Source organism: Ascidia mentula, chromosome 5 (assembly GCF_947561715.1).
Source record: "Ascidia mentula chromosome 5, kaAscMent1.1, whole genome shotgun sequence".
Taxonomy (NCBI): domain Eukaryota; kingdom Metazoa; phylum Chordata; class Ascidiacea; order Phlebobranchia; family Ascidiidae; genus Ascidia; species Ascidia mentula.
In genome coordinates, this window is record NC_138570.1 from 13104476 (window position 1) to 13116796 (window position 12321).

Here is a 12321-nt window from a genome sequence, read left to right on the forward strand (position 1 = left end):
CGAAAGTTCATCCCAGCAAGCTACAACAAATGTTGCCTCCACAGAAAGTGTAGCCGACGGTTCATTCCAACAAGCTACAACAAATGTTGCCTTCACAGAAAATGTAGCCGAAAGTTCATCCCAACAAGCTACAACAAATGTTGCCTTCACAGAAAATGTAGCCGAATGTTCATCCCAGCAAGCTACAACAAATGTTGCCTCCACAGAAAGTGTAGCCGACGGTTCATTCCAACAAGCTACAACAAACGTTGCCTTCACAGAAAATGTAGCCGAAGGTTCATCCCAACAAGCTACAACAAATGTTGCCTTCACTGAAAATGTAGCCGAAGGTTCAGCCCAACTAGATACAACAATTGGTTTGTCTATACAAAATGTCGTCGAAGGCATAACCGAACCTACTACAACAAATTCGATATACGCAAACAGATATTCTGTAGATATTTCTGAGAAGAAGGTTACAGCAACCAAACAAGCATCTCATTGTAATACGACTGGTCCTGAACAAACAAGAAATAAAACTTTTGTCGATCCACAAAAATTTGCACAATTGCCAACATTATCTTTATCAATATTAATCATCGACAGAAAAGAGCAGAAATTATCTCCAATCGACCAGGTGTTATCTATACGAACAGAAATTACTGCGAATAAGATGAAAAAGCGGAAAAAAGTATTGATTAAAGTCAGTATGTTATACTCAACAGTAAGCAACAACGTAACTCTTGAAAATGGATCAGATAAAGTGACACGATCAAGCGACACAACAAACAGACAGCGACAAGCTAGAACAAACGCTCCGTCTACAGAGAATCTAGTCAAAGAAATGACTGAACCAACTATAACAAATGCTCCGTCTGCCGAAACTGTGATGGAGGGATCAACAGAACTAAGTTCTATGTTGAATATGGATGTCACAACAAAACACTTTCCTCCTTTTGGAAATATATCGATGGGAAATGTTGATTCTACCACACTTCGTGCGGACTCCATTAAAAATGTGATCAGAGGTCCATCTAAACCAACTACAACAGATGGTCCGTATACAGAAAATCCGATCGAAGGTACACAGGAAATTGATTCCACCAACGGTACCTCCACAGAAAATGTGTTGGAAGGTACAACAAATCGACCAATTGCAATTTCAAACGTACCAAGCGAAAATAGTTTACTGTATTCTGCATCTAATGAAGATTCGCCAAAAGTGAAGGTTACTACAACACCCCACCAGGCTTCTTATACTGACACAACCAGTTTAAACCATAAAGAAACAAAAAGTTTCGACAATGCAAAAAAGCCTAAGCAATCCGCATCGCTATCATTGTCAATCGAAACGACGTATAGAAAAAAGCATCCAATATCGGTAGGTTTCTCCGGGCAAACACAATTCACTGCAAAGCGCAAAAAGGAGGTAAAGGTCACGATTCAAATTAGCGTTTCATGCCCAACGCAAAACAAACGTTCTAACCCAAGGAGACAAAGAAAAATAGAAATCAATGTAACACTCAAAAGAAACGAAGAAACAGGAACGCTTTCACAATCAAGCGAGTCAGCAAACAGAGAGCGATATGAAAATGTAGCCGAACGTACAGCCGAACCAGCCATAGGAAATGTTGCCTCCACAGAAAATGTAGCCGAAGGTTCATCCCAACAAGCTACAACAAATGTTGCCCCAACAGAAAATGTAGCCAAAAGTTCATCCAAACAAGCTGCAACAAATGTTGCCTCCACAGAAAATGTAGCCGAAGGTTCATCCCAACAAGCTACAACAAATGTTGCCCCAACAGAAAATGTAGCCAAAAGTTCATCCAAACAAGCTACAACAAATGTTGCCCCAACAGAAAATGTAGCCGAAAGTTCATCCCAACAAGCTACAACAAATGTTGCCTCCACAAAAGGTGTGCTTGAAGCTACAACTCAATCAGCTACAACAAATGTACCTTCCACAAAAGGTGTGCTTGTAGCTACAACTCAATCAGCTACAACAAATATTCCTTCCACAAAAGGTGTGCTTGAAGCTACAACTCAATCAGCTACATCCAATATTCCTTCCACAAAAGGTGTGCTTGAAGTTACAACTCAATTAGCTACAACAAATATTGCTTCCACAAAAGGTGTGCTTGAAGTTACAACTCAATCAGCTACAACAAATATTCCTTCCAAAAAAGGTGTGCTTGAAGCTAAAACTCAATCAGCTACAACCAATATTCCTTCCACAAAAGGTGTGCTTGAAGTTACAACTCAACCAGCTACAACAAATGTACCTTCCATGAAAGGTGCGCTTGAAGCTACAATTCAATCAGCTACAACAGATGTACCTTCCACGAAAGGTGTGCTTGAAGCTACAACTCAATCAGCTACAACAAATGTTCCTTCTACAAAAGGTGTGCTTGAAGTTACAACTCAATCAGCTACAACAAATATTCCTTCCACAAAAGGTGTGCTTAAAGCTACAACTCAATCAGCTACAACAAATATTCCTTCCACAAAAGGTGTGCTTAAAGCTACAACTCAATCAGCTACAACAAATGTACCTTCCACAAAAGGTGTGCTTGAAGCTACAACTCAATCAGCTACAACAAATGTATCTTCCACGGAAAGTGTGCTTGAAACTACAATTCAATCAGCTACAACAAATATTCCTTCCACAAAAGGTGTGCTTGAAGTTACAACTCAATCAGCTACAACCAATATTCCTTCCACAAAACGTGTGCTTGAAGCTAAATCTCAATCAGCTACAACCAATATTCCTTCCACAAAAGGTGTGCTTGAAGGTACAACTCAATCAGCTACAACAAATGTACCTTCCACAAAAGGTGTTCTTAAAGCTACAACTCACTCAGCTACAACAAATATTCCTTCCACAAAAGGTGTGCTTGAAGGTACAACTCAATCACCTACAACAAATGTACCTTCCACAAAAGGTGTGCTTGAAGCTACAACTCAATCAGCTACAACAAATGTACCTTCCACGAAAGGTGTGCTTGAAGCTAAATCTCAATCAGCTACAACCAATATTCCTTCCACAAAAGGTGTGCTTGAAGCTACAACTCAATCAGCTACAACAAATGTACCTTCCAAGAAAGGTGTGCTTGAAGCTACAACTCAATCAGCTACAAAAAATGTACCTTCCAAGAAAGGTGTGCTTGAAGCTACAACTCAATCAGCTACAACAAATGTACCTTCCACAAAAGGTGTGCTTGAAGCTAAAACTCAATCAGCTACAACCAATATTCCTTCCACAAAAGGTGTGCTTGAAGTTACAACTCAACCAGCTACAACAAATGTACCTTCCACGAAAGGTGCGCTTGAAGCTACAATTCAATCAGCTACAACAAATGCACCTTCCACGAAAGGTGTGCTTGAAGCTACAACTCAATCAGCTACAACAAATGTTCCTTCTACAAAAGGTGTGCTTGAAGTTACAACTCAATCAGCTACAACAAATATTCCTTCCACAAAAGTTGTGCTTGAAGCTACAACTCAATCAGCTACAACAAATGTACCTTCCACAAAAGGTGTGCTTGAAGCTACAACTCAATCAGCTACAACAAATGTACCTTCCACGGAAAGTGTCCTTGAAACTACAATTGAATCAGCTACAACTAATATTCCTTCCACAAAAGGTGTGCTTGAAGTTACAACTCAATCAGCTACAACCAATATTCCTTCCACAAAAGGTGTGCTTGAAGCTAAATCTCAATCAGCTACAACCAATATTCCTTCCACAAAAGGTGTGCTTAAAGCTACAACTCAATCAGCTACAACAAATATTCCTTCCACAAAAGGTGTGCTTGAAGGTACAACTCAATCAGCTACAACAAATGTACCTTCCACAAAAGGTTTTCTTAAAGCTACAACTCACTCAGCTACAACAAATATTCCTTCCACAAAAGGTGTGCTTGAAGGTACAACTCAATCACCTACAACAAATGTACCTTCCACAAAAGGTGTGCTTGAAGCTAAATCTCAATCAGCTATAACCAATATTCCTTCCACAAAAGGTGTGCTTAAAGCTACAACTCAATCAGCTACAACAAATATTCCTTCCACAAAAGGTGTGCTTGAAGGTACAACTCAATCACCTACAACAAATGTACCTTCCACAAAAGGTGTGCTTGAAGCTAAATCTCAATCAGCTATAACCAATATTCCTTCCACAAAAGGTGTGCTTAAAGCTACAACTCACTCAGCTACAACAAATATTCCTTCCACAAAAGGTGTGCTTGAAGGTACAACTCAATCAGCTACAACAAATGTACCTTCCACAAAAGGTGTGCTTGAAGCTAAATCTCAATCACCTACAACAAATATTCCTTCCACAAAAGGTGTGCTTGAAGCTAAATCTCAATCAGCTACAACCAATATTCCTTCCACAAAAGGTGTGCTTGAAGCTACAACTCAATCAGCTACAACAAATATTCCTTTCACAAAAGGTGTGCTTGAAGTTACAACTCAATCAGCTACTACAAATGTACCTTCCACGAAAGGTGTGCTTGAAGCTAAAACTCAATCAGCTACAACAAATATTTCTTCCACAAAAGGTGTGCTTGAAGCTACTACTCAATCAGCTTCAACAAATATTCTTTCCACGAAAACTGAACTTGAAAAGATCGTCAATGCTTCAGGATTTCCATGGTTAGCACTTGATCCATTAAAAATTGGAAGCATTGAGCAGTTTCAATATTTGGAAAGTTTCTTTACAGGGATAAAAACTGTTCCAGTTACTATGTTGTTTCAAACTTCGGCAAGATCGCGACTTTATGTTTCAATGGCCGACTCAAACACCTCGCACATTCAGTTCATTGCAGATTTAACGCTAGCTGACTTCCGTTTGACGTTGCACACACAGGATTCTGCTTCTGTTGTCGTCGCTATTGTGTTGGTTTTTCGTACAAATGACACACAATTTTTGCCACGAAAAGTCATAGAAGGAAATAAGCTTTCTTCTCACCTTTATTTGGCTGCCGAAAATTCCCTTGTTGCTGTTATCGAGGGTTATAAGTCTGACAATCGTTCACGTAAACGTCGGTCAAACGCAAACCAGCTCCCCGGTAATGTTAGCTTCAATAGCGCCCTGCCTTCGCCAAAATCAGTTTGCAAGATAATTCCCAAAACCAACAGTGGGAAAATAACCACCATCAAGCCGACGTGTACCTTCTATGAAAAGAAAACACGCCAGTATTCTGACGAAGGATGCACCACACAATTTGATAACGGAACAAATAATATTAGTTGCAATTGCAATCACTTGACAGTTTTTGCTGTTCTGTTTGCAGTTGACTCTATCAGTATACCTACGGAAGTAAAGGTAAGATTTTAGCACTTTTTTGGCACGTTTTACTCGAATTCCTATCTACGGTGTTCTGTCGTACTTTCAGATTATCACCTACTTGACAGAAAGTATATCGATCATCTTTCTGGTGGCGACCTTGTTTATTCTGCGCCGGTTCATTAGAACAAATGACAGAATCAAGATCCAACTAAATTTAACGGTGGCATTGCTGCTGCTCCACATTGTCAACGTCTTGCACGACTTGGTTGTCCTGCATGAGGTTTCCTGTGTTCTTTTCACAGTGCTCAACCATTACTTTTTGCTATCTACAGGTATTTTACCCGTGTTGTAAAGACTACCTAAAGATTAAAACATGATTCTGTTTTACAGGCATGTGGTTTTTCGTGGAAGGATTTCGTCTTTTTTTGGCAACCTTTTATCCGTATAAGTTTCATGCTCAAAATCCATCAAAACGTTTTATGATTTCCATAACTTTTGGATGGTTTATTCCTGCTATTTTTGTTGGAATAGCTGCAACAATTGGATTTTCTCTGGGCATCTACATGAAACCACAACCACTTTACCTTTGGTGTCACGAGTTTCAAGAGGTTCCTAAGTACGATAGATGCTGGTTGGCCCCGGGAACTTTTGTATTCTATGTGATGATGTTGGTCCCACTTGCCATTGTTCTTTTCACAAACTTGATCATTATGATCAAGACCGCACACGTGTCTTACAAATCTAGAAATATGGAGATTGGAAACAACAACTCCTTTGTAACAAACGCAAGGAATACTTTAAGGACGATTTTGCTGTTGTTTATAATGCTCGGTGGAACCTGGACCTTGGCATTTTTTACTGGTTAGATAGTTAGTAGTAAAATATACCTAAATTACTTGGTAACATTCAACTTTACTTCAGGAACGGGAGATAGGACTTCCAACGAGGCTTTCATGTACGCACACAGTTTAGTTAACGGACTGCAAGGAGTGTTTGTCTTCTTGCTATTCTGCGTCGTCAGCACCGAAATCAGAAAACGCGCCTTTTCGAAATAAAAGCACACAAACAACACAGTAACTCAATAAAACCCCTTGAAGCTACGCCATGCCTTCCAAAAAGATGCCGAAGGACAATGTATAATTGAATTTCAGTAACATGTTAAAACGTTTAAATTGATTTCCATCCATCCATACAAACCCCACTCTTCCAATTTGCATTTTTTTATGTAATGCTATAAATGTTGCATTTTGCGTAAAGTGTTAATCCTAAAACGTGGGTTTATTTCTAAAAGCGATTTCAGTTGTAAAGTGTTTTGCTTTTTCTACACATTTTCTTAGTATCCTAAGTATTTCTATTTCATGTACATTTGCAAAATGTCAGCTTCAGTCTATGTTATTTTCAATCGTACCCCATTCTCCCCACGTATTTAGTGGAGGCATACCTGTAAAATGTTTGTAGTAAACTTGGATATATTTGATTCATACACGCATTGCGACTATGATATTGCCAGACGTAAGGGCACCACTCGTCAAAACGATTACAATCTAAAGCATATAAGATGCCAGACAACATGATGATGTGTCCTTAAATTTATTTTCATTACTCGTCCTTTCAAACACAAGAGCTTTTATAATGGTTTACTTGCGTTGCAACTATCACTCGAGAAGTATCGAGGTCTGTCGCGCACACATTCAATCACAGAAGTTTAGGAAGCGTTCGTTCTGAAGCGAGGGTGATATGATATGTCTATGCAACAAGCAGACGTTTGCGACCGTTTTATTTTGCTGGTATTTTACTTGCGCGGCGTCAAGATGGCAGTGTTTGCCAAATCGTTCCAATGCCAATCGTCATTTTATGCGAGACTCGTTATTTCTGCACAGAAATTATGTAAGAAATCACGTAAGTCATTCCTGCTAGGATCAGATACCGAGCACAAACCACTGAATGTATTGATAATAATTTGTTTGTTTAGAAAAGCCCTGCCAAAATCAACCAGGGTCATTTGGAACTAAGGTTGCCGGTAAGCAGCATATTCAAGTGTCAAATTTTCTTTCACTTTCAATCTTTATCCAGCTCTAACAAATTTATAAAACATGTTTAGCTGTCTTCAAGTATTGCGACCGAATCAATGGAATATATTGGAGCAGAAATGTTTATAACGGGTGAGAAAAACTATCGGTAAATTTGTTTCGTCCGATTTACGTAAAATTATCGTTTGTGCTCCGTATCCAATTCGGTAGTGCTTTAATTAAAGCAAAAATATCCTACCTGATCTGAGACCTCTGTAAGCTAAATTATTTCTGCAGCTAACGACATTATTGTGGGTTTGGAAACTTTTTATAATTCTTCTTCTGTCAAGTGGACGCAACAAAAGATTGTCGATGATAAGCTATCTTCTTCAAAACAATTTGTGATATCCGTATCTCAACATTTATCACAGGTCGGTGAATGTTCCACCTGATGCAAGAAATGTTTGCAAAAGTACTTGTTTTAACTTCCACGACAACAAAATTTCGAGTTAAAGTTTCCATTTTGCGTTTCGTCTACTTGATCTACGTAAAAATCGGAACAATTACACAAATTTCTCCTAACTGCTTGCGGCAAAATTAAGTTCGTTTAAAATTCCTGATCGGGAAAGGATGTTGGACACCTGGCGTTAGTGTTTATAATATAACCTTGTGTTTTGCAGCAATGTAACAATTACTCCAGAAGAGAAGCTGGCAAGATGACAACCATTGTTTGTTTTGAAGATGCAACTACATTTCTGACTATAACCGCAAGACTGTTGCTTATGAACCATGAGCGGTTAAAAATTTACGCAATGCAAGCTTTTAACAGACTTTATCGTAGTCAAAAAAGGCGTTGTTTGTAAATCAAACATAAGTTTTGCGCCTGTCCGGTTTGTTGGTTTGCTCAATAAAGTTGAATTCAAAAATCGATTCCCTTTTATCACAAATAATGTTTTCTCAGATATTTTGTACTGATGTGTACTGAAGGATACGTGCAAAAATACTGTTTGGACAATAGCAGTCGTTGCATTAGGTAAACACAGTGTGAACATCATAACCTTGCACGTTAATAATTGGTCTGATGCTTATACCTGTGCGCCAGCTGGTTTTGCTCATGTATGATGTGCATTGCAGGTGTTATGCACGACAGCAATGAATACCTAGCTAACATTAATGTGACTTCAAGCCTAAGCAAATAGTGTGAATGCATTGTCGTTGATACGTGTAGTCTGTTGGGTCGTTTATTTGTGGTAAATTTTCTTTTTCTTCTCGTTCTGCGTTTTATATAGGTGATATTGTAAAAAAACGTATTTGCAATGCATTACCAACGTTCCTAGCGTCAACTTCTATGAGAGAAATGAAGTCGTTAATCGTGAGCTTGCTTTTTCTGGCCAACAACATTTTTGCTATACAAGTTTACGAATCATGTGAGGAACTAAAATACAACACGCCTACTGAGTTGGTTGACTCATTAGTTGACGGATTCCAGTTCATTAAACTAAGAAATGGAATCGGGATTCAGGTTTACTGCAAAAACATGGCACCACAGTCAAGCGGTTCGCCCACCCAGTATATACATTTGCAAAGTGGTAGAAGTGCAAATTATGCTGAAAAGTACAGATATGTGGGTAAGTGTTTCGATGAATTTACATGACGTAACGCAACCAAGCATAATCCCACGAGCCAGTATACAAGGAAAAGTATAAAACGATTTGTAAAATGATGTGTTTTAAAATAAAGCGATTCTAATTTTATGTTCAAGAACGTAAGTTATTTCTTTAAACAAAGAAACATGTTCATGACAATTAGGTTCGGACAAGGCCTGTACATTAGAAGAGGCCCCGGAAGAAGACTACGAAGGATATGGAAAATCCGAGTATGAAAAAGTAAAATTTGATCCAACAACGCGAACAATAACAACCGATGATTTCACGTTTGCAACGACGGTGTATGGACAACCAGTAAAGTATGAAATTACACTAAACCGATATTGTCTTGTTTCACGTTGCAAGAATCAAACACATTCAAGCAATTTCTTCAATTGTTTTAACTCTACGCCAATTCGCTAAACCCATTTCTCAGTTAATAAGTTATCATGTCTCAAACCATGACAATTGCCTTTCTTACAGCTTTGCACATGCAGGAGATAAGCATTCGTTCTCGCCAGATTGTACGCCCATGGGCAAGTTTGCGATCGATTTAGAAGGGACCCCATGGAGAATCAACAAGGATATGGTTTGGAATTGGCAAGGTAGCTTTGCGAACGGCGATAATACTCAGGGTCAAGCTAGAGTGAACAGCAACAGTAAGTTATGCAAAGAATGTGAGGTTTGCTGGTGTGATTTAAATCTATATCGGTTGAAGCTAACTGGTACAACGCGTCGCGTATTAACAAGTGTTTGCAAGCAAACATACCCTTTAATGCGGCATTTATCTTGCACAGTCAGCGAAGCACGTCAATGCAACAGTTTACAAACAAAGATGCAGCCACAATACGTTTTATATAAAAACTGACGTAATAAAGATTCATTGAAACGTTTTGTTTAAAATATTTATAATTATCAAAAACCCAATCATTTGCTTTGCTGCGAAAAACAACAAAATGGTCAACAAAAAATACAATGCAAGGCATTCATACAACTATATTCACATATAGATTATTTGGGTTGTTACATCGATCAAGGGGAAAGAGATTTAGCAGAAATGGTTATTTCAAGCAGCAGTATGACTGGCGATGTGTGCATTAAACATTGCTACGAAAATGGCTTCGAGTATGCTGGAACTCAAGTAAGTTAAGGTTAAAAAAATGTTGCGCTTTGTACTGCGCAGGTAAGTAAATGTTTAATCTCATACTCCAACTAAACACAATAAGATGTCTGTGTAGAACTTCTAATAAACTAACATATGCAATGTAATACGCATATGGTATGGACCAACATATTTGTTTCCCCACTGTCGAGTGGTTTGATCTCAGTCCTGTCTGTTTGCATGAGGCAAATAAGGTCCTAGCCTAATGCAACCTTTGACCAACAATGATAGTTAAATAAAATGCTTATTCATTTTTCATGCATGAACATTTCATTTTAAAATATTTTGGTGACATTTTTTCTTCACATTTTTTTACAATTATATTAAGTCATAGAGTGGTGATTAGCATCAATTTAAACTTTTTGGAGACTAAAAAACTGTTTACGCTCAGGTAAAATAATACTTTGATTGCAGTACGCCCAGGAGTGTTTTTGTGGCCATAAATATGGAAGCTTTGGGAAAACTGATGAAAGCGATTGTAATATGGCTTGTACGGGGAATTCCCAAGAAATGTGCGGGGGTGTTTGGCGGAATTCCGTGTATAGCACAGGTTGGAAACTACTAATCTCCACATGTATAACGTAATTGTCTGCAGCTTAAATGATTATTATAGTTCTTTTGCTTCTATACATCTTAATTGTTTTCCAAATAAGTTTTTTCGTTTTGCAGCTCCCTCCCAAGGTTTGGTGGGCTATTGTGGGGGTTACCCAGGATCTTGTTACCCCAGTGCAAACACTCAAACAGTCGTACAACTTAAACTTGACATGGAAAGCACGCATCCCTGCTTAACCCAAAACCCTTGTTACAACTCTGGTGTATGTGTGGCAACTAACGTTAACTCATTTCTGTGTTTATGCCACACTGGATACGTTGGAGCGTATTGCGAGGTGGTGGAAGGTTCGTTCATTAAAATGTGTAAACCCCTTAACCTTGGTAAAATGTTGCCCCTTTTTATTTATGGTGTTTAGTTAAATGCTTTTATGTGTTGTTAAATTATTTTTTTTTTTAGTTCGTGTGTTGTTTAGAGCCACAAATGTACGACAGTGCTGAAACAAGTACGGCTGATGATGCAACAGCATTTATTGCTTGTCCTGCCGGTTCAATGGCCGTAACATGTGAATGCGTCGGCAAGTATTGCGATGGAGCTTGGTTCGTCGGTGATGAATGTCGTGTAACTCACTCTGGAAAATCTGGAACAAGCAAGGTAGCTTACAAACTGTGTAAAAATAAAGTTTACACTTACATATATTACCCCTACATGTTAGGTACAAATTAAACTTGCACATGTAAATTGTAGGCCAGAGTGACATGTTGGCAGTACGACCCAACGTATTTGTATCTAATCAATGTGGAAAGTACAGATATGCACAACCCAACCGCACAATGTCCACAAGATTCTATTATGACCGGTTGCGCTTCGCTTGATTTGTAAGTTGTTATACTCGCGTGGCATTTTATTTGTGCACAAAACATAAAAGGTTATTAACACGTACTTTTTTACTGGCGCTATATCGGCTGGATCTGTTGGAATCATGTATGTAAAGTTGTATTAATTGTGTAATTTAACACTTGTCATATGCTTGCATGCAATTGTGCGAGAAGCTACAAAAAAAATTCAATTCATCACCCCCAAAACTGTAAAAATTTTGTAAGTGATTAACCGGATGAAACATATTTTTGAATTTAGTTGGTACCAGCAAGTTACTTATGGGCATGGAACTGTGGACAATAGCACAACACCAGAAACTTGCCGACAAGATTATTGTAAAACGACGCCAAACGGCTGCAAGGTGCAAGCAAGGTGTTTGAGTAAGTCATTTTTCTGTTATTTCTTGAGAAGAAATTATTTTCCTTTATTGCAAAGAAATAATATCCACAGAAAATCATCCGAAAAGTTTGTTCACTTTATCTTATACGTGACACATTTCGAGTTAACAGTTTCACAATTTTAGCTACATGTTTTCAATTTTTGCAGTTGCGGATTGTGGTTGTAAGAACGGAGGTGTGTGCGTTCATATCTCTGGCCAGTGTAATTGTCAAGATGGTTACTATGGAAGCAAGTGCGAAAACTTTGACTACTGCGCTTTTTATGAAGACACGTAAGTAATCAATAAGTTTCCTTCGCATTTGACTACCTTCTTGTCGAACGTGGTAAAATAAAAAAAAACGATCTTTGGAATTGGGCAGAAATAATGAAGCCGCGTGTTTAAACGACGGTCAGTGCAGTGGAGT